This window comes from Netta rufina, assembly GCF_964035555.1.
Source record: "Netta rufina genome assembly, chromosome: 1".
In the NCBI taxonomy this organism is placed as follows: Eukaryota; Metazoa; Chordata; class Aves; order Anseriformes; family Anatidae; genus Netta; species Netta rufina.
In genome coordinates, this window is record NC_140123.1 from 104,763,035 (window position 1) to 104,787,292 (window position 24,258).

The window sequence follows — 24,258 nt, forward strand, 5'->3', positions numbered from 1 at the left end:
AGATACAAACCTAATGAATATTGTTTAAACATAAATGTCTTAAAATAATATATAACAAATATAACAATAAAGTATCAAAGTGCATCTTTAAGTTCATGTGACTATTAGTTTGTGAAACCATTAGCTATCAAGCTGACTAAAAATAACAAAGACTTTCAAGAAATAAAATCCATGCCTATATTAAGCGAACTTGAAGCTAGGATGGTAATGATAGTTCTCTAAATGTAGGAGTTGAAATTATTCTCTAAAAGCTGCTGTTTCAACATTCCTGGACAGTAAACATGCTCATGCATCAATTCATAGACTTGTTCTCTTGCATGTCTGCACTCCTACCATCTGTTACAGTGGCATTTTGCCCACTTTTAGGAAATATTGTTTCGTTTTCTGCCATGTACAAATACTGACTTGCTTTCTAGAGAAATCCTGAAAAATGCAGCTATTCATACTGTTCTTGTCTTCACACGCATCTTTCACTTTTCAAGCACTGTCACTGTGTGCTTTATTTGGAAGCATAATGGGTATTTCAGTCCTAGTCTTTTTCATGTTTAACAAAATCTTTTCATAGAATCATTTTTTTTTTTTTTTCAGCTGCTTCTGGATGGCCAAGAATTCTCTGGGTTACATTGTACCACCCCTTCAGATGGGGTTTTCAGAGTTTAAATGTAAGGCTTATCATACATTTCATCTGGCCACAAATGAATAAGGTACAACCGTTGCCCTTGTACTCTGTGCAAGTCACCTGATGTGACTATCTGTGTTGATGTGAACACCTATCTGTGTTAATGTGCCCATCAATGTATCTGAAGCAAACCAGCAAGTCAACTTTCTTTGAACTTCTTTTAGAAGTTCCCAGAGAGCTTTATTCTTGGAGATAACGATGATGAATAATCAAGCTATTTTTCTGAGCACTAAGCAATGCTCTTATCTACTAATTCTAATTCTTGATGTTGTAATGTCTATGAAAGCTGAATGATCTGTTTTGTTCTCAACTCAAAACATGTTTGTATGCTCTCCAAATCAGCAGCTCCACGTTTGGTGGGAAACTGCATCATTTCATGTGAAACGATTTCCAAAGCTCTCATAGCAAATTGGAAAAGGCAACAGTTCACCAGGTAACTTGCATATATCTCACATGAGATGAGGTCTCCCTATCCAGTGCTGAACATACACTTGAATAAAAAACAGAGAGAGAGACACTAACGCCCCCCAGAAAAGTAACAATTGCAGGAATAATTCTAGGATGTTTACACTGCACAGCAAATGTGGGCAGTAAAATGCCCATGTGCAAGGGGAGTTGAGTCTCAAGAAAGAGTAATGCTCACAAGGAACAAGGAAATACCAGACAGTCAAAGAGCAGCTTTTTTTTTTTTTTTTCTTCTCCTGAATTTAAGTTATTGTTAATTGGATGTAAAGATGCTGTAGAAGTTCAGTGAGGAGATATGACTCATATGACTCCCTCTGTATCAGTACAATTCTTTTTTTTTTTTTTTTTTTTTTTTTTTTTTTAATACCAGCCACACAAAATGACTGAGAATTGTCTTAGAGGTAACACAAGTCTGTGCTGAAAGTTGCAGCTTCTTCGTTTTATGTCCATTTCCAGGTAAATGTTAACAAGAGTAGTGTCAAACAACAGGGTGTGGAAGGGTTAACTTATTTTAAAGTATTTTATGAGAGGGACTTTTAAGCCAGGAGTGTTTGGTGCAAGTACCAGACTGGTGAGAAGATGGGTCTATTTTGGGGACTGGCTAGAATAAAAGTTTATGAACGTGAAGGCTACGAATGAGTGAAGCCAAGAGAAGTGCTCTTGAACTGTGAACTCCCCTCACAGTCTTCTCTACCCCTACAGGCCTTTTTCCCTGCTTTGAGAGCTGTATGTCCACCCCACTTGATATCAGTCACCCTCCTCATGTGCGCTCTTTTTTTTTTTTTTTTCTGGCTTCAGACTCATTCTTCTATCATTCCAGTACCTACCTGCCCGAGGTGTAGTATTAACCCATTAAGAGAGAGCTTCTCATTTGCAGTTACTAATATAAAACATAAAGAGAGAAAATTATTCAATAATATATAAAGGAAAAACCTTTTAAAATTGGTCAGTTGCTGTAGCTATTTACAAAAAGGCTTTTACTAAGCGCATAAAGCTCAATATTTAACTTATACCTGGAAGAAGTTCAGCAGACAAGTGCAGATATTATGTGTTAATTATATATGTGATTGATAAGTGTTTAGCAGCATCACAATGTTGTGTATATATTCACATTTTAAGTTGCATTATATATATATTTAATATTGCACACACAAAAACTGTTTTGTGTTCCTGACGATACATAAACATTCTACAGAGCATATAAATCAGCTGATTCTGTACAGTGGCCTTTTAAAATAACTAGCTGCATTTAGAGCAGCTTTTGGAAATGCATTACAGAATACAATCTAAATTGTTTCTCTACCATGAATAGAAACGTTAGATATGTATTTATAAATATGCATACACATACATTTGTATTTATAAGTACATCATTAATTAGGTCTACCCTCTAGAGAGCCTTCCCACAACCAAGCTCTAAAACCAGTTAGGTCCCTTTTGCTATTTGATAGGAGCTCATTCATCCAAGCATTTTATATATATGAAGACAGTAAATAATACTTATGACAACAGGAAGAAATAGTTCTTCAGAGTGCAAGGACAGAACCCTTTTTTTGGAAAACAGGTACTCTAAGTAAATTTTCAGGGTTTTTTTTTGTTTGTTTGTTTTGTTTTGTTCTGTGAAGGTGAAGGTGAAGGTGAAATGAAGTAGACATTCCAAACTGTCAGCACCATAATTTCATGAGGTGCAGAGCTGGAATGACTGAGCAATGAATAGGTCTTTTTGAATATATCTGATAGCCCAAACACTTGTTAGTGTCTTCCATATGCTTGCATGCCATGCAGTCACAGGCATAAATACCAGCAATTTGTTCACAGAATCATGGAATGGTTTGGGTTGGAAGGGACCTTCAAGATCATCCATTTCTCCCCTGCCATAGGTAGGGATGCCACCCACTAGATCAGGTTGCCTAGGGCCTTGTCCATCCTGGCCTTGAACGCTTCCAGGGATGGGGCATATATGACTTGTTTGGGCAACCTGCTCCAGTGCTTCATCACTCTCTGAGTGAAGAATTTCCTCCTAATCCCTAATTTAAATCTCCCCTCTGTTAGTTTAAAGTAATTCCCCCTTGTCCTATCTGACTGACCAAAAAGTTGCTCTCCATCTTTTTTATAAGCCACCTTTAGGTATTGAAAGGCTTCAATGAGGAAGCCTTCTCTTCTTCAGGCTGTTCCACCCCTTTATATGGGAAAAAAAATAATTCTGAGATTAAATTAGAAAGAATAACTTCTCTAGTTTCACTTTCTTCTCTGATTTTGGTTTATATTCTGTCTGTTGGGATTGCCAACATTTAAGATGAAATCCTTGCATGTCACTAAAATGTCACACTACTGAGTGTTATGCAAGTAACAATAATGGTAGTAAAGTGATAAAGTTCATGGACTGAGAAGGCCATGAATTGAAAAATGACAACTTGAGATGGAGCAACTAGATAAAAGAGACATGAGATGCACTGTGATCAATCAATGTATCGTTATAGCTAATGAATAAAAAAGTCTAGATTTAGAGAGTAACTAGAAAGCTATAGATGTAGAAAAATGAGTTGCTGCTTAATAAAAATAAATTTCCTCAATGGACTGTATTAGAGCTAGAAAAAAAAAGACAATTTGGATTACAATTATTCTCTCTACAGTTTATTTTAATGGTTTAGGGATAGCCACAATATAGATTTTTTTTTTCAGGTGTTTTGTTTGGTTGTGGTTTTTTTTTTAGAAATAAAAAGTTAAATAGAAAGTTATCATCATCCAAGTGAATATACATATCTATTTTGCTGTCTTGACAACATGAAAAGTTATTAGTCTATAAGCCGGATAAGAGCTGTGTTTTTGCTTCTGCTGAAAGAGGCTTTCATCCAACTATGGAATACAGAAAAAAATATATATATATATATTTTTATGTATGCTCTAGGAATGTTGGCTCTTTCTGTCATATGCAAAGTTAAACATTTGCAATAGAGCATTGAAATCATAACCATGTAAAGTATTAGAGAATTATCTCACATTAATTTTTTTTTTCTATGCTTTAACCAACATGGCTCTCCAGATTCTGCTTTCTGTTGCAATGGTGCTATTATACTAATATAATTAGTAACCAAGAGAAAAGTATACTTAATAATATTTAACAATGAATTAACTAACTTCTGTGAGTAGTTAAGTTATATGGCTTTCTGTAAGACAAATATTTTGCCAAAAGTATGCCTAAATTATAGATCACAATTACATATTTTCAATATAAGGATAATCCTATGGAAGTGTGAAAATCAGTAGGATATGACATATATACTTATAAACATTTATTTTGGGAGGAAACTTGTATTGCTGTTACTTGGTAAGTGTAATTTTGAATAACCAAGACAGATTACGGCCATTTTGAGGTAAATACATATATAATGATTTTATATCATTTGAAAATGTGGTCATTATAATGTCCAAAGGAATAATAAAAAAAACACAAGTGTGTTACTGGTGTGGATTATATACCGGTACCTGATAAAATTTAGAGAGTGAGCACAAAAGTTTTCTTGTTAGAATACTCAAATATTTTGTCCTGTATGCGCATTAAGATACTTAAATAAATTAGATCATTTTTTAAAAAAAACAGTCTGTATTCCAGAACAGAGACATTTCTAACAGTAATGATTTCATGAAGTCCAGAATGTTGAAATATGTCACAGAAGACATTTAAAAGAAAAATACACTTGCTAAAGAATTATTTGGAAAGAAAATCCCAAGATATGTCCAAAGAAGGGTTGTTATCTGTTGCTGTAAAAATAATTGGTTATATGGCATGAAATCTCATTACAGCTAAAAATATGACAGTTGCAATTTTGGTGATGAAAATCTAATCTATTACATTTCATAGTGGCTGAATATCTTAGGAAGTGTGTATCCTGTAAGAATTGGCCTGCTTTTTATATATAGAAAGGTCTCTTTTAAGCTGGTGCAAAGTGTCTTCAGGTTGATTCCAAGAAAACCACAGGCCAGTGAGAAGCGTTATTCCATGTTGGCCAGCAAGGAGCCTTCTTCCATGTTGGCCAGCACATGTATTTGGGCAACCTTTCCATCAGCAGTCTTGCACACTGAAGGAGGAACCACATTCGTTTCCAGGAAGTGATAGGCAGGGTATATATCCTTCTTAATTTCTTCTGAGGATCTCCTGGTCATCCTTAAACCAAGATTTTGTTTAGACTACATAAGCTGCTTATGGTTATAAATATATTAGTTTATGCATTGATCAGAATATCTTTAAACACAATTACTTCCAAGATTGATGTTAGTGTCCTCTTTGGAATCCTTAAAGAGTGCTTTACACAAATCCAAATCCATATGTTTTAAGCTAATATACAAGAAGAATGACTGTTTTTATAGTCTACACAACTTTTACACAACTCTCTTTTGGTAAACCAAACCAAATTTAACCCCAGAAGATTTATTTATAAAATGGATGCCAAATCTTTTTAGTTGGTGGAGAATGACATAAGAATCAAACAAAATAAAAGAAGATTGACTTTCAGGAGCAGTAATGTATTTCTCCTTTATAAACAGGAAATATTTTCAAAGTTACACCATTACAGGTTTCAAGAGTCACCAAGTAATGTAAAGGGTTTTAACTTTAACCTTGAGTGCTGTTAGAATTTTACAGGCTCAAGCCTCGGTGTCATCAAGTCTTAAAGTGTCAATCAAGGCTTAGATAAGTATCTGAACATTTTAAAGGTTACTGAATTCATACAGAATTCAAATGCTTTTTTTTTTTTTTTTTTTTTTTTTTTTCCTGGACCATATTAACTGCACATTATTTCATTAGAAGCTTCATATACAATACTTCTTCAAACCATATATGACATATCTAACATTGCAAACCTTTTTGCAGTTTTCATTCAAACCTCACTCAACGCAATTACATGGGAGTTAATCTGTGAATAAAAACATACATGAAGACTTTAAGCATTTTGACTGTAATGCACACCTTTATCACCAGAGCAATTGAATAAAACTAAATTTCACACTCAACACTGTTGTATGGGAATTGTTAGAAAATTACTGAGTCCTTGTAATATTACAGGATAGCTTTTGTTTACATTTTTACTGCTCAGCTTTCATTATTAATTTATAAAGCAATGTATATGTTAAAATGACAGTATCTATACAACAATAGTTTACAAGTCTTGATATGCTTTAAGACATGAGTGTGAGTTTTCCTTGGGGCTTGGTGGACTGGGAGGCAGGATTATCCTTTCAATTGACATTTGTTGGCTTAATTTTAGAAGCACTGCACAATCTTTACTGTGTATTTTGTTTTCTAAAAGGTAGTTTTTAAAGATGCCAGATTTCAATATACTCAGTGGCAATTAAACAGAAAAACAAATTCCTCTGTTTAGGTTTTCACATACCTGAACTGGATGACTCAGAGAAAAGCTGGGTATAGATTGAATTATATTGGCATTTCTTTCAGTTAGAATTCTGAAATCACCATTTTTTTCTAGTAAATCAGTATTGATTAAGTTGAGTTGAGTGTGTATAAGTAAAAATCACAGAAAATGTAATAACCTATGAATATGAGCCAGCAGTGTGCTCAGGTGGCCAAGAAGGCCAACGGCATCCTGGCTTGTATCAGAAGCAGTGTGGCCAGCAGGGCTAGAGAAGTCATTGTCCCTCTGTACTCGGTTCTGGTGAAGTCACACCTCGAGTACTGTGTTCAGTTTTGGTCCCCTCGCTGCAAGAAGGACATCGAGGTGCTCGAGCGAGTCCAGAGAAGGGTGACCAAGCTGGCGAGGGGTCTGGAGAACAAGTCCTACGAGGAGCGGCTGAGGGAGCTGGGCTTGTTCAGCCTGGAGAAGAGGAGGCTCAGGGGCGACCTTATCACTCTCTACAGTACCTTAAAGGAGGCCGTAACGAGGTGGGGGTTGGTCTGTTCTCCCCCGTGCCTGGTGACAGGACGAGGGGGAATGGGCTGAAGTTGCGCCAGGGGAGTTTTAGGTTGGATGTTAGGAAGAACTTCTTTACCGAAAATGCATTGGAACAGGCTGCCCAGGGAAGTGCAGTCACCATCCCTGGAGGTCTTTAAAAGACATTTAGATGTAGAGCTTAGTGATATGGTTTAGTGGAGGACTTGTTAGTGTTAGGTCAGAAATTGGACTAGGTGATCATGGAGGTCTCTTCCAACCTAGATGATTCTGTGATTCTGTGACCTAGAATTAATCTCTAATAGAGTGCTGAGAATTTTCAGAACATAATTCAGACTTTGAATAGCTGTGAAGGTGAATAGGTGTTATACACACACACACACACAAACAAAACAAAACAACAACAAACAAACAAAAAAACCCCACCACTTTAAGCACTCCTTTTCTTCCATAACTTGAATACTTGAATATTCTAATTATTTGTATCTACCAGCAGAGTCACCGTAGGGTTTTTTTTTTTTTGTTTATTTGTTTTTTGTTTATTTATTTATTTTCCCCTCATCTTATTTACTTCCCTAGTGGTGTGTTGCTTTTGTTTAGTTCCAGTGCAAATTTTCAGGTTTTATGCTATTGTATATAACTATAAATAAATTCATAACCCTATAAATTAAAGGGGAATTTTGATGAGGAACAATATTGTTTGTAGAATAAAAAGGCCTGGGTCAGATTGAAACTGTTATAAAGGGAATGACTAGAAGAAGTAAGTCACCACAGAGGAAGGAAACTTTGAACTTTGTTGAACATGGAACATGACGGCAGGGTAGGATACAAGCCAAGCAAAACTTGTGCCCTGCACGACTCTCAAAACTCTAGGTAAAGTCAATAAGTTAAGTAACTTTAATATTCACTCCAAAGTGCAAATGTAGGTACTGTCCTACAAACATACTCAAAAGATAAACTTGCAATAAACTAGCTTCTAAATGTACTTTAGCTGTATATCTCTTCGTAATCTCTTTGCTATTGAGACCCGATAGTGCAGGTGTTATTATAACATACGTTTGGTTTTTTGTGTTTTTTTTTTTTTCAAGATATTCATTATGCACTAGTTAAGAGGCTGCCCTGCCCTGAAAAATAATGACTTATATACATACGCACACTTTCATTACAGAGATCAGCTGAACTATAGCAGTGTCCAGCTGCATAGAAAGCTTATCATTAAAACTTAGGAAAATTGTACGCTTCAGATGAATATAGACTATTGTAGCATATTATTTCAGCAACATGGGCACTTCAGACCCAGATTTTCCTGCACAGACACAGTGAATATCAAGTCAGGGAAATATACTCAATGCTTTCAGGCCACCTTAATTATCTTCTAAATTCCAGGGTGAATACAAAACCACATTTCTTTGTTGCCAGAGAATGTCCATGATGAAAAAGAAATAAAATATTATCTTCTATGGAGAGAAGGTAAAAAAATAAAAAAAATAAAAATTATAAGTATTTAAACTTGGGTGTTTGCAAGTGTTGCTTTAATTGTCCTCATAATGTTTTTGGTACTATAGTAAGGAGCATAGACACATCTATAAAAAACAGTCCATAATCCTTTATAACATATGAGAGACTTCAGGCAGCAAATGAGTCATAAGTACTATTTTATTTTATTTTATTTTTTATATATCTAAGAACACTCATTTTCCTTTAGTTATCTTAGTTACACCTTCTATTTTTAATGACCTGGTCAATATTTATTGGTATTCATGGCATTGCATCCACAATAGAAAAAAAACTGTTCTGTTAGCTTAGTACCTTAAGTGCAGTAAAGTGTTTTATTAGTACTGTTTTCCAAACATATTCCAAAATCCCATAATGAAACTAGAGAACAATCAAGGGCTATAGGTAAACATAAAGCTTAGGTAAGCTGTTCTGTTTCTAATGAAGCTGCCAAAACTCTCTTGCGCTTATGCAAACTCTGAAATGAACCAGTGGCATCCTTGAGGAGAAACAGATACAAATTTGCTAACACTTTCAAATCATAAATTCCACTTCTACATTATGTTGTAAATGTAATTAAATCTAATTAACAATCTTAGAGGAAACTGACCTGAGTAATTGATTCCTGAATTAATTTATTTAGAAATTTCTATCTTTGAATTGGGGAAGAAAGAACTCAGAGTGCAAATTAATGACAAAACTTTTTTTGAAGTTAACACAAAGCAAGCTTTTGAACTTAGGCATTGTTGATTGTAAAGATAACAAATGATATCACAATAAAATGTAATCAAACTGATTTATTTTTTTTTAAATTGATATTTGCTTAAAGAGGTCTTTAAAACAAGAAGAGGTCTTGGAATTTTATGAAGGAGCAAATAAAGCATTTGAGGAGTTACAGAAAATTTTTGGTATGCTAGGAGCACTGATAAGGTTCTTTATGGCCTTCAAATCTACTGATCAGGCATGTGTACCAGAAGATAAGGAGCAAAATCCTGGAAAATTTATAGGAATTATATGTTCAGTTTTCATATGCTAAATAACCCCCCTAGTCCTTTATAATCTATGAGTATCTCTGGCTTTCTCTGGGTGGTGTCCTATATTTCTGCCATTTTGAGATTTTCTCTTCTGCTTTGTCTTCAGGTTCTTTTCTTTTGTTGCTTCTTTTTCTAATTTTCCCTTCCATTGCACAACCCTAACCTTTGCCCATTATTCTGTTTTCTGTTCTCATCTCCTGTTGTGGTGGTTTTACCGTGCTGGGCAGCTAAACCCCACAACCGCTCTCTCACTCCCCCTCCTTTAGATAAGGAGGGGGAGAAGTAAAGCAAAGAACAACTCACGGGTTGAGATAAGGATAATTTAATTAAAGGGAAATAATTATAATAATTAAATAAAGACTACCATGAACTAAACAATTTAACTAAGGGGAAATAAAAGGGAAAGGGGAAAAAGGGAGGAAAACAAACAAACAAAATAAATGAAAGCGATATGGAAGTGCAGAGGAAAGAAATTACTCTCTACTTCCCACAAATGAGCGATGATTGACCACGTCCTTGAAGCAAGGCCTCAACGCACGCAGCCGGTGTTCGAGAGGAGGACCGACGTCTTCTCAACGAGAGCCCACCCCTCCCCTCTTCTTCCTGTTTCCACCTTTTATTGCTGAGTGTGACACCACATGGTATGGAATATCCCTTTGATTGGTTTAGGTCAGCTGCCCTAGTGATGTTTCTCTCCTCACTTTTTTGCCCACCCCCTAGGAGGGTTAGAGAAAGGCCCAATGCTGTGCCACTGCTGCTCAGCAGTAGACACAACACTGGTGTGATAACACTGCTGTTCCAGCTACAAGTACAGAGTACGGCACTGAATGGGCTGCTGCCGGGAAAGTTAACATTCCAGCCAGACCCAGTACACCTGTTCAGAGATGAAATTAGTTTCCATTTACATTCTCCTTCCTTCATTATCCTATCCAAATAAACCTCTCTGCAAGTGGCACCTACTTCACTATCTCCTTATTTACAAATCCTGAGGTCCAACGGAGTCAAACTTTCTTCAAAGTTTGATAATCCTTTAAAGAGACGACACAGGCTACGTATATAGGCATGTTACCAGGGGTGAAGCTAACCATGATTCACACACTGTCATTAAGATCTATTTATCTTGAGCTGCCCTGGACTCTGCTGCAAGAACTGCTCTTTACTGTTTGCTGTCTGGTTGCTAACTCCAGTAGGTCTCCTCAGTTCAGGGGGAAAAACAGGTTGAAGGAGCAATGTCATTCTGATGTCCTTTCTTTATTCTCCAGTTAACTTCAAAAAGCCAGCCTGATCAAAGGGAAAATAATTACAAGATGAAAGATCTTCAGCTGGAAGACCTTTAACTCCTAGTATTGGTTAGAAAATACGTAAAACATAACCTCTTTCATACAAACCCCAAACAAACATATACATATACCTTCTGCATTGTAAAGTAATATTGGCATATGTCTAGGTGTGAACATTCTGCAGATGCCATTTCATGCTTCAAAAAAATGGACATTATTTTATTGGTGTGAACCTCGGGTGTGTAAGGAATGTCTTAAAGCAAGAACAATAAAGTTATATGTATAGCGGCTAGAATCAGGGTTTGCAACTATGATTTTTCTGTAGACTCTGTGCAGTGGTCACCACAGATACTGTGCCAGCCCTTATAGGGCCCTCTCTAGAAGACACAGGGAGCTGTTTCATTTCTCCTCCAAATCATCAGAGGACAAAGAACATGAGTAGCCACAATTTCTGAGAAGCATTTCTAAGCAGTGAGCACTTCGACACATTGTTATTTTTATCACTGATATTTTAATGACATAGTATATAAACCAAATCAGTGCTTGATCTCTGCTATGATTAGGATTGGGTTTCCAGATAGTGTAGAAGATGCACAAAATAAAAAGAAGCTTTCTGAACATTAGCAGTGCTTCATGGTATACCATAAATAATAATCTACATTTATGAGCTAGAGAAATTAAACCATCAGATGGATTGGAAACAGAAGCAGAAATACAATAAAGTATGATGTCTTTCCTTCTGCTTGATAAATTAGAAGTTAACATTTCCACAGATGAACGTAATCTGCCAAGTAAAATTCACTTAACTTCTGTCGGATATTTCTCTTATCTGTAAATACTGAGCTTTTCCCATATATAACCTGTTAAATCTGGATTCTTTCAAGCTATTAAATATGTTTATTTTAGGCTAATGCTTGCTGTGGAAATGCATACTCTGTCTCAAAATCAAACCTCAACTACTATCTGACCAAACTACGTTAAACTGTGATATAGTAGCTAATATTAATTGTCAACAACTGTAAAATGTAGTCAAACTTTTTGCTTAAGAAATTCATTTTACATTGAGCAAGCAAAGTTTTCCATTATGTTTTCAGCTTGTAGATTTTAAAATGTTGATTCCATTGATTCCATGGCAACTCATCTGTTCTCGTGGCAATAGACCCAAAGATCCCAAGTGAGGAGAGTTGCATTTAGATACCCATGTATTACTTCAGTTGTGTTTTTTTTTTCTAATCAATTTTCTTTGAGAGGTCAGGGTATTAGATGGGATGACTACTGAAGGCTGGAGTATGCACATTCATCTGTTTTCAAACTGGCAGATTTCCTTCCTTGTGTCTGAGGACTGAGAGAACGGGAACATTACAAATGAACTCCACTTTACAGATTTGATCAGCACAAAAATATCTTATTCAGGGAATAACATTTTTTTTTAAAGTATCTGAATCACTTGTACTTGAGGCTTTCTCTCTGTTATGAAGCTTTGTTCATCTTTTGTCTTTCTAAAGAATACTGTTTAGATTTTTGGGTCACTGTTTTCTAGCTTACTGTTTGATATAGTTTTGGGACTTATCCCTGGCTTGTGATGGAATAGAATAATATCCCATGTTTGAATAGGACAATAAGGACATCTACTTGAGCTTTACTTAGAAATAACTCTTTTTCATGGCGTATTTTACAAATATTCTGCAGTGAACACATTGTGCTTCATGTAGTGTGGAAGCGGGTTTGGGTATGTACATGTATATGTCATCTGCATGCATTTTCACATCAGTGCCCTTAATTGCTCTGTCATAGCCTTTAGGAATTTACCAAACATACAGTAAGTAGCATACACTCTCTATATACAAAAGCATACTCTTAGAGGGGTACTTTTAAAGATAGCCACTCTTATCCCCATGGATATTACTTTTTCAGCTTCAGAAAAAACTATCGGTTTTCGTTATTTGGTAGCTTAGGTGATAGTTCCATTGCATACACCATTTCAGGTGCACTATTTCACTGTCTGTATTCATGTTAACATTTGTTCACTTGGGATCTGTTTGATCTCCAGATCAAACTTCTGAAAAACAAAACAAAACAAAACATTTTTGATTAAATATTTTAATGTTCTTTAAAACAAAACAAAACAAACAAACAAAACCAGACATATATCTCAGTCAAAAACTTGTGGACAGCTACACTGTTTGACCAGTCCTGAATGGTAACATATTATGTTCTTTTATGAAGAACTCTTACACTTTGGTGTCATGCAAACATTTGTATTCAGTCTCCAATGACTTGTAATTATTAACTGAATATTGCTGAGTTCAGTCAGCACTCACATGAAATAGCATAAGTAGCGAGGCCACAGGTTGCAGCTGTGTCATTTTTCTTACGGGCAGGCCCACTTTCTTTTCTTTTTATATCTTCCTCCAGCAAAACATACTTTTTTAGTTTGTAGAAACCTTCAGGGCACAGCACAAAACCACTTACTCGTGGGGTGAAAGGTTCTTTAATGGACAGCAGAAGTTCACACAGTGAGCACGGTGCTAGTTTGCCTCTTAAATCAAAAAAAGCAAGAACCTGTGAACGATGCATAACTTTTTAATGAGTAAATCCTAAGAACAATCTTCCAGTATTTAAGAAGGAGGGATAAATTTCACTTTAAATTGGTTATGCTCTTGAATTTATAGTATTTGTTATCAGTATAGCAATTAAAGACATTTCAAAATTACAAAATGAAATTATTAATTTACATTGTATATATAGGCCACTATAATGCTGTGCAAAATAAAACATTGAATAGCATCTCCTCATAAAGTTTTGTGTGTGCAAAGGAGGTTGATTGTAGCAGTATTTCCAATGAGACATAACAGGACAACTTAGCAAGCAAGCCAGAAATGAGATCATAGGCCTCAGTGATTTTTCCTATTTAGTCCTATGTGCAATGTATTTTCTTAAGGTTTAGCATTCAGTGTGTTAATGCTCCATCTTAAAAGCAACCAGTTCTATCAAAGAAAACTGGTTTTATTTAGATGTCAAGGATATGTTTGGAATTTGTAAAAAAAAAACAAAAACAAAACCAACAAACAAAATAAAATGTAAAATCTTTCAGACCATTTTTAATACAGAAAATAAATACTATAATCACAATTTTGGAAAAAACAAAACAAAACAAAACAAAAAACATGATTCAGATATCTATATTATCATTCGGTAGTAATTATTGAAAGTATGATATTTTTAAGAAGCTCATGTGGAACTGCCTCTCTGGCAAATTATTTAAATTGTATCCTCTTTTAAATAAAATAATTATTCTGATGAATGAAAAATGACCAGTTCCCATTTATATAGAGAAGAGAGGTTGTCAGTAATCAAAACAATCAGTTTATTCAAATGAAAATGTTATGTAGTTTTTTTTTGTTGCTGTTGTTGTTTGTTTGTTTGTTTTTTAAAAAAAGTTAACTGGTTGGAATAATAATAATAAAGAAAAGATTCCAAAATTTCGTGGCTATTTTAAATGGGAATCTTTTAACATGATGTTTAAAAAATGATTTAGAATTAATTTATTTTTAAATAATTATCCCTAGTGCTTTTTAATTAATTATCTTAAGTGGTGCTAGCAATCCAAGAAAGATTTATGATATATGTAGCAGATGGCATCTGTTTCTTTGTTTATATGTATGGTATGGTGGTTGCATTTCATTAAGGGTAGGTGGCTGTAGAGCAAGGAGGAAAGCCAGTTGCTTCCCTGGTCCTAGCTAGTCTGTGCTGTCAGGTGAATCCTATTCAGGGGAAAAAAAAAGTTTTTTCCTGTCCTGGGAGCCCAAAAGCACAGGAGACAGCACTACAGAGTGCAGAGGCTGAATGCAGGAACTCTCCAAGCAGCACACTCACCTGGCAGGACCCATGGTCTTCGGAGGTTATTAGGGCAAAGAATGATGAGCAATTGTAGTAGACATTTGTTGACTTGCTGGGCTAAGATGAAGCCTAACAGAAATAAAATGTCCTTCATGGCAATAATGGGGAGGGACCAGATGTGTTTTAAAAAAATGTTGTTTCTGTTCTTATTCTGAATTTTCTCCCTTTTAAAAATTTCCCTGTTGTAGTTTATATTTGAGCAAAACCTTGCATATGACCCTACAGGCCTCTGAGTGTGCTCAGTTGAAAGACAAACACCTTTCAAAGCAGCAGTCAACTTGTGTCCCACCCTAGGTAGCCTTTCAGAGAACCTGCTTTCATCACTGCACAAATGGGAGATGAGATTCTTAGGAAACAAACTTCAAAAAATTCAATAACATTTGGACAGCACGGGCAGGTGCACCACTTTCTGCTTTCTCGTTAGCGCAAGTCAAGGCAGCAACTTTGGACATTGATATTTAGAGATATTAGTTTCCAAACTAGCTATAACACCTCCTGGAAAAAAACAAACAAACAAACAAAAATGTTACTCTACCTTAAAATTTCCTAGCCTGGTCTTGGCTTTCCAGCCTCTGGAGCCCTTGTATCATTTCTTTGTCTTTCTTAGAGATTTATCACCTCTGTAAAAGTAATAAGTGAAGGTGAAAATTTTTTTTTTGTTGTGAAAGTGAAATCCCAATTACAAATAGAAGGTGGGGAGGAACAGCAACAATAAACACAGAGAATAACTAACAAAAATGGTGTTTTGTATGTGAATGGTGTATACCAGTAAGCTTGAGGGATTTCAGGTGATGCTACATTGCTCCATCATGTAGCTCAGTTGTTGTATGCCTTATCAAAAATAAGTTTGCCTTATTGAAATATTAAATTAAAAAAATAAAAGCAAGAACATTCTAGCAATGCTCTTAATGAAGGTGCAAGTACAATACATAGCATTATATTAAAATCCACTGCTGCATGCTGCAGTTGGACTTAAAAAAGAAACCCTAGGCTAGGTCACCTTTTTGGAAACAAAATTCCATGTAACTGAAATATCAGCTCTTTCTTATGCAAAGACTTCCTTAACCCCAAAGTGTTCTTTCTTGCTCTCATTAATCTATTGCTCAAACAAATATCACAGCAGCCCTCTCCTGTAATGAATGATGTTAGCTGTTTGGACTGTAGGAAAAAATTCTGCATACTGCAGGCTTTTTCCTGTATTGAAAGGTTTTGTGCAGCATCTAAGTTCAAATGTCTTATCAGCAAAGGCTGTAATCAAAAAAATATTGACAAACTCAAAGATCACAGCAGTGTGAGTGATCACAAAGCTAATGGGATTCCTTCTAAAGACAAAGTTCAAAGAGCCTAAAGACACATTTTGGCCAAAACATGATAAGGCTTGATAACAGTATACACCCATTTGTGGAGTGCAAATATCAAAAAAGAAAAAAAAAATCATGTTATAGGGACTAGTTAATAGTAATATTGACATGAGATTAAAAAATGATAATCTTACAGCCTGCATCTTAATGAGTACCTTTAGATAATTAGATTTATTAACTTGTGGAGTTCTCTCTGAACAGGGGTGCCAATGGTGCTAAAAGGCTGACATCTCAGATTCGGCTGTGGCACATGCCAGAAACTGTAGTCTTCTGCTGACAGGGAGATGGACAGTGACCCACTTTTTGTTCATCAGCTCACATTGGTGACTCAGTAGTTCTGTGGCATTAATTGTGGATACACATGGACACACATAGAAGAAGCTTAAGCTATGTAATTAAATAACTGTCTTTTAAAAGCCATGTGTATTGCATATGAGGAGGAGAAAAAGGGAGACAATTTCAAAATTCCACTGTGCTCCTTTGTTTATAAATTCATTGAGATTTATTTGTGTTTCTGTGTGCTTAATATAGCAGCTATGTGAAGTACATTGTGCACTGTGCTAACAGTTATGTGGGCTGATTGATGACTGCCATTATTATTCATTATGCACATTATGGATGAGGTTGCTAGACAGGCTTTATTAATACAGGAATTTTACAAAGCCTTTCTTTGAATGATCACTGTACACATTTTGTAAATATGTTTATAGTACAAGGCATTAAACTTGTAGCCACAGATGGCTACAGCTACAAAGAATAAGTTACTACTTTTTGAAATTTCCTCATTAGATTTCACAGATTTTTGTGAAGGTGCAATTCAGTATTACTTTGTTGAATTCTACCATTGCAGAGTGTTTGCCATTGCATCAACTAGGTTTTTCTAGGTGAAGGTGGGGCTCACTAGATCTATTTACCAGTCGTATCTGTGCAATTTATATAGGGTTTACCTACAGATGTCATACTCCAATAGGTATATGAAAGGAAGTGGCTGATAGGAAGAGTTATGTAAGACTCTGGTTGGCTATTTGGTGTTTGTAGTGTATGATTATTTGCCAAGTTTCAAACAAAATCAAGCCCAAACCAGCAATTAGTTAGCTCCTGTATGCATCAGTGTTGTCCCTGGAGAGAGCGCAAAGGAAAGGAGAGCAGAGAGGGATAGATTTTCGTGGGCTTGAAGTTTTGAGCAGCCTCAGGATTAGGAGGCATTCTTACTTCATTCAGATGTTGAAATATGCCTTGCCTTCTCTAGTCTCAACAGCAGCTGTTGTTCATGACTATTTTTGGATTTTTTTTTTGTTTTGTTTTGTTTGGGGGCTATTTTTTTCTTATGGGAACTTTTGACTGCACTTAGTTTTTTACATCAGCAGTGAAATGTCCATCCTTGAGACTCAAATGAGAGCATAGCAAAGAACAAAGTTCTAGTTGACTCTCAAATGTTAAAGGCAGAAGTGGAATTTTGCAGTTACAGGTTGGATTGTGAGCCATCTTTCTAATGAAGGGACTCAAATGATTTTCCCAGAAATGAAACCATGTTCTTGAACAGTTTTGCCCACATACTCAAAAGGAAAAATAAATATGTGCATGTACCTCACATCAATTTGAAGTTCTTTAGGAACAGATAAATACACTTTCTGAGGTAAACTTTTCTCAAAATTGAGCGCAATATAACTTTTTAATTGTGTTCATACTATGAAAGCAGAATGGGTCTTGTCGGAATTGCAGTTTACTCTTACAACTTAATGAATATGCAAAATTTTCAATTAACTACCTTTTTTTTGGTCTGTCAAAGATCAGGTCAAAGACAAGTAATTGAAATGAAGAGAAGCAATATAGAAACTTCCACAAAACTATGAACAGTGACATATAGCTTAATATTTTGGTAGAAGTAGTACATACAGTATTAAATAATCTGGAGATTTGAAATAGAATATCTGCCTGGGAGCTCCAAGACATCTTGTTTCTGCAGAATCTCAAGCATGATGTTACTATCACTACAGTGTCACTGTAAGAGCAAAATTAGATTTGTATGATTTGCATGACCTGTGTGACAGTATTTGTATTTGTGTTTATATAGATATATATATATGTGTTTATATATTTATAAAATACAGATTCGTATTTTTGAAATACAAATCCCTTAATGAGCTTAAAAAAAGGGATCCTAAACCACAAATGTAACTTGTTGTCAGTTCAGATGTATCCTTAGTGATTATCAAAAATTTCTTTTGATATTATATATAATATATATATATATATAATATATACATGTATATGATGTGGTGAAGATGTGGTGAAGATGTGTAGGAGTGCATTCCAGGCAGCAATTCCCAGAAATAAATTGAGCATGCTGTAGCTCCTCCTGCACCGTGATAATTATTTGGTTGATGAAAAGCAATCTTCTGTTCCATGAGGCTGCAATTCACAGCTCTTGGCCATTCTCTTTAGCTCCTTGCAAAAGAACCCACCAAGGAGGAGTCCGTGGTGTTGACGTGTTGTAAACAGTGTAAAAGCTGAAAGATAGCTCGATGTTGGATTGTGTTACAGAGAAGTAGGTTTGATGGAAGGACCATGAAGTTTAAGAAGAAGAAATGAAAAAAGTGGCTGTCAAGTAAAGGTAGAATAAGGTATATAGGTGTGCTAATAGAATCTTTGGTCGTTGGTGCATATTCTGTACAAAGTACATTTTTACCCAATGTGTGCTGCCTTTTCAACTTTGGCAGCACAAACTGAAGTTACCATTTCTGGCAAGTCAGAAAATTTCTCTGGTAAACTCTAACAATGTTAACATGTCTCTAATATATATATGCAATCTACTGCATAGATTGTATTAAATGATTCTTGGATTCTAAATGCTATTATGTAAAACCAAGTTTCTAAATAGAGGCAAATGCTTCTACTGATGCAACTTAACAACTACCTTTCCAAATAAAATATATTAAGGTTCTCTAAATAGTGGTAACCACGCCAAAGGTAGAACAAAAAAGTTAGAATTAAGTCTAGACTGAAGAATATCCAATGTTGCTCTACATTGCTGACATACAGTGTTTTTTTTACAGTTGTGATTTACACAAGGACATGTCGAATTATCTGAACAGAGAAGAGATTGCAGAGAAGACTAGTGCTGATCCCTTTCAAGCTGTGCAAAAAAAACTCAGGTCACAGTTTAGTGATGCCATAATGATGACATAAACTTAATTTAATCAGGGAAAATGTAATATTCACAAAGGAGAGTGTTCAATAATTAAGAAGTAGGTGTAATACATAATGTTGAGGGATTTCTTTTAAAGGCAAATTTCTATATAATGGAATACAACTTAGCAAAGAATATATCTGTCTATATATCTGTCTTCCAACAAGTTCCTAATACCTGACTTGCTGCAATATTATCCACTCTTACAAATTGTCTTTACTTTAGTTTCTGATCTGTTTGTAATTACATGGTTTGTTAGATGCTGGAAGGCATAACGATATTACCTTGCTTTTCTGATCTGTTTCCTCAGATCTGAAAGCTAATGTACTCGAAAGTTTGTCTATTTACAACTGATACAGCATACTCTGAGGTCAGCCATTTATCTAGTCTATCCATCCAACTTTTTCTAGCATCTCACTCTTAATCTCAGCTGCCAGTTCCCATAAATTAGCTTGCCTCTTTACAGGCGTTGCACAGTAAGTCAAAGAAGCTTGACTCTTCTAGGGATTTCATTTACTTTGTAACCACTTTGCATTCATTGTGAGACTTTTATAAGAATATTACATAAATTTTTGTCTGTTTTTAAGTGCTGTTTCTGTGGCAGACTTGTGGACTAGTTTAAGGGTTAAAACTTTGTGATGTTGTAAATGGAACATGGCAAGGAATTGGTCTAGCTTCTCACCTCACCTCATTTTGAGAGCTGAAAATAAATTATTTAAGCAATAAGGATAGACTTTGCAGTGGTGCTGATTAACACCCACTCTAGATGTTTGCCTTGTTTTTGCATCATATGTGAACTGTGCATTAATCAGCACTAGTGCACAAGATAACATTTATTATTAAAGTTTAAATTCTTTTTTTTTTCTTGATAAAATTAGAATTTAAGCATTTATTGCCAGTAATAGTTATGATTTGTGAGCAAAATGTTAAATTCTTATTTCTAGTATTTTCAATGACAAAAATGCATTCAAAAACAAATTTTATTTGGTGGTGGGTTTTGTTTGTTAGGTTTTGGTGGTGGTGGTGTTTTTTTTTTTAGGAATTTCCTTTCTTATCTTACTAGTTACAGACCTAAAGCCCTTTCGTGGAATTCATATGTTTGCAGTTTGAATTGTCTTTTCCTTTTAGCATTGACTGATTCATCCTTAGGTCAGTCTTGCACTGAGGCATAGCTAATTTGAATTTATTTCTGGAACATAAGCTCCTGCTGTTGCACAACAGAAATTTCTGCTAGAAGGACACAAGATTTTATTGATGGGTGCAGCTACATTAACATCTCAGTTTGGTTCAGGAGTTTACTTTTGAGTTCTTTTGTCTGTTTGTTTGTTTTGTGGTATCTGTCTTAGCAGTTTTTTGTTTTTGGTCTTGTTTTTTGCATTGTGGAGTTGTCTTTAGGGCTCCTATTGCTTGGCATCACTTGCTAATGCTGTCATTAGCAAGAGCCTGTCACAGAGCCTGTGCTGCTCTGACAGGGTATTCTGTGGGCCCCAGCTATAAAGTGGATGGACCTCTACATCTTTCCTAACAGAGGAATTCTAAAAACATTAAAAGAGCTTTCAAATTCTATGTTAAGATTTTACTAAAACACAAAATAAAACAGCATTTTTCAAGCAGGAAATCAGATAGGGGTAAAATTCAGATCTGAGTGAGAGTATAAATTAAAATGTTTCTAGCAAATTAATATCTTCTTGCTTGCTGTTTCATTTCAGAAAAAAAAAAAAAAAAAAAAAACACAAACAAACAAAAAAACCCCACAACAAACAGACAAAAAAAACAATCCTTTCCTTTCAATTTACTTTCTCTCCAGTAATATTTAGTAGCTTTCGGAGTTGCAAAAACCTTACACAGTCTATTCTGAATTCCTCAAAAAGTCTTCTATTTTTTTGTCTCAGTGACATGTCTTTATGTCTGCTTTTCCATTCCCCTGGATGCATTTGGTAAGTACCTCCTAGGAAGAAGGAATTTTACTAGGCAGAATGTAAAGGGATTTACATGATCCAATGTACTAAAACAGGAAAAGAAAAGAACAGGAAAGACCCTGCTGGAACAGGATCATCTGAACTGTTTCAGAGCCAAGGGCACAGCAAGCATGTAATCTGTATCACTTGTGTTGTGCTATGTTTTGCAGCATAAAATCTCATTATTCATGAACACCCCAACCACATGCAGCAGTTTGGGAACATCATATCCTTTATGCTCTGGCCTTTAAGCATAGTTAAAAGAGTTCTTTAGAGAGGCCTTATATTACCGTCATCAAATAAGGTCTAATCCATAATAAAAGTTAGGATTTACAAGGGGGATATGAGGAAAACAAAGCATGATGTGCGCCAGCCTAGGATCACTGAAGTCTGTGAGTGATCCACCCCTCAGGTGTCAGTACTCAATAGATTAATTCCCTTCCACTTCTCTTCTTTTTAGTTTCTGAATGCTACAGATATTTTATGGGTCTTTTCCATTCTGAAAGATATAAACTTTTTGTTTGAGTAAAAATTGGTCCTTTCTGCATCTGAAAGCAATAACAAGCTGAAGCTAAGCAATCTTATGACTGTTGTTCACTGGTTAGTTTATCTAAAAACTTATATTTTTCTGCCTTGCTTTCTGTTTAGTCACAAACTCCTGTCATTTCCTTTCTCTCCTGTACACAAGTTCTCTTATTCTTTTTTTATCTTTGCTGCTGAAATCTCAGCCTTTTTTTACAGTAGGTTTTCATTTCATTTTCACTGCTTCAAATGTTCTCCCTTCTTACACATCCCAAATGTTGACATCATTATCAGATGCATTGCTGTGATCACAGTTCTCTCCTTCCTAAATTGTTAAGCAGCTTTTCTTCTTTCACATACAGTTCAAGTTTATGCTTTATAAAGGTATTCTAAAACACTCTCTGGCTATTCCCCCTCCCTTCACTGCTCCCCCTGCTTCCAGTGCGTGGAATATACCGGTCTCCATTCACCTTGCTAAGCATGTCCATTCTTCTCTTTGGAAGCTCTTTTAATAATCTGTACATTTGGCAAAGCCCATACGGGCAACCCTTGGAGAGCCCATTTACAACATAAGGTTAAGATTTCACTCTGGTTCCCTTCAGCGCCTGATGACAGAAGCACTTCTGTCACCTCTCCAAGGTAGATGCCTTCAGGGAAACAGCGCTTATGGGACTGTGAGCCCTGGGCCCTGTGTTTGTATATCTTTGATCTTTTAAAGACACACACTGCCTTAATTTCAGTTGTCATCAAAAAATTAAATAACACAAAAATGATGCTTTTAGATGTTAATACCACTTTTGCAACATATGGACTGTCTATGTTCATTTGGGAAATTGTATAGAAGCTTTGAGTGTTGTGTGTTTTTGATTTTTTTTTTTAATTCTTTTTTTTTTTTTTAATTGGTGTTTCATTTAAAAATCTCAAATTTATCTGAATGTTTCCTCTGTCTTAGTCAACATTAGCATTTAGTTGTCCTTTTAGAAATCACTGGGTGACTTCCAGATGATTAATAATGTGAAAGTCCTAGGCAATTCTGAGACAGAATTATAGCACCCTGAATGTCAGTTTGGAACATATACTGACTATTGTGTCCATCAGCAGCAATATTTCTATTTCCAGCCACCCACAAGTGTCTGTGCTTAAGCATGTTTACTTCTGCAGTGGAATATTTCAGAGAGCTATTTTGAAAAACGTGGGCTACTTTTCTCATGAGACCACCACTTGATGTGCTTCCTTGTAAATAAAGATGATACTTTTTTCTTGGCATTTAGTTGATAGACAAAATCTTATTTTTTTAAATAATTAAAAATTTAAATTCTGTTTGATTTATGCATTCATGTTTGGACCTTCACCTTGATTTCCCTGATATGAGGAGCATAGCCTTTAGAGATTATAAGAATTTATCAGCCAACAGGTGGAATGATGCTTTATTGTAGAAATTAGGTAAAATGTTACTTTGAGCGAGCCTCTGCATTTAAAGAACATTATTTCATATTGCTGTATTTAGGATGATGCAATTACATATTCAGTAGGACAAAGCAGATTCTATGTAATTTCCGTTACATATACAGAGAGCTCTAACTTAGATGAAGATGCATTAGAATAAATAAAAGCACAAGATGTTTGTTTGTTTGTTTGTTTTTTCCCTCAGCAATACAACACTGATTATCCTTGAGTCTCCTCAGAAACATTTGTACTTTTTTTTATATCAGAAAAAATATACTTAGGGAAGCAAATATGCTTCTTATAATTCCTAACTGATCTTAAAATATTTCTGATTCCATTAAGTACAGAAAAACTGCAGAGGTGGGGATCTCAATTAAGACTATCTTGCAGCAATATTTTGTCATTTAAGTACTAGAGATTTCATTTGTTAATAGCATTTTTATTAAAAATGGTGATCTTACAGGGTATCTTATTTGACATAGGATTTTTGTTTGTTTACAAAATGTGTTTGAATGACTGCAAGCATTCTTAATGTGAGAATTCAGATGCTTTTCCAATTTAGTGTTCTTATCTAAGCAGATCCTATAAGTACACTATAATCAAGTTCACAAACAGAATAATATACACTTCAGTGTGTGTGCAAAGGTGTATAGCTGTTATCAAGACAATGTATAGATAGATGTTTCTAATTTTAATGGTGCCTTTGAGCAAGTAACATTTCCGCAGTTCATCAGATTGAAGGGCCATCATTTTAATATAGTCTTCTGTATGCTATCACATTCTTTCCAATCCATTTCACAAGGAAATTGTCCATTGTTAGAAAGATATTGTTTGCATGGTTTGGTACATCACTGTCACACTATTAACCTTCAAATATTATGCACACAATTGACATACACTAAAAGAAGCGAATCAAGATGTTTTCACTTATTTTTGCTGTCTAGAGGACACACGTTAAATAATGTGCTCTTAATTTGACTGACAAGAGACCATGAAAATGATACTTTTATAATACAGAAATAAACT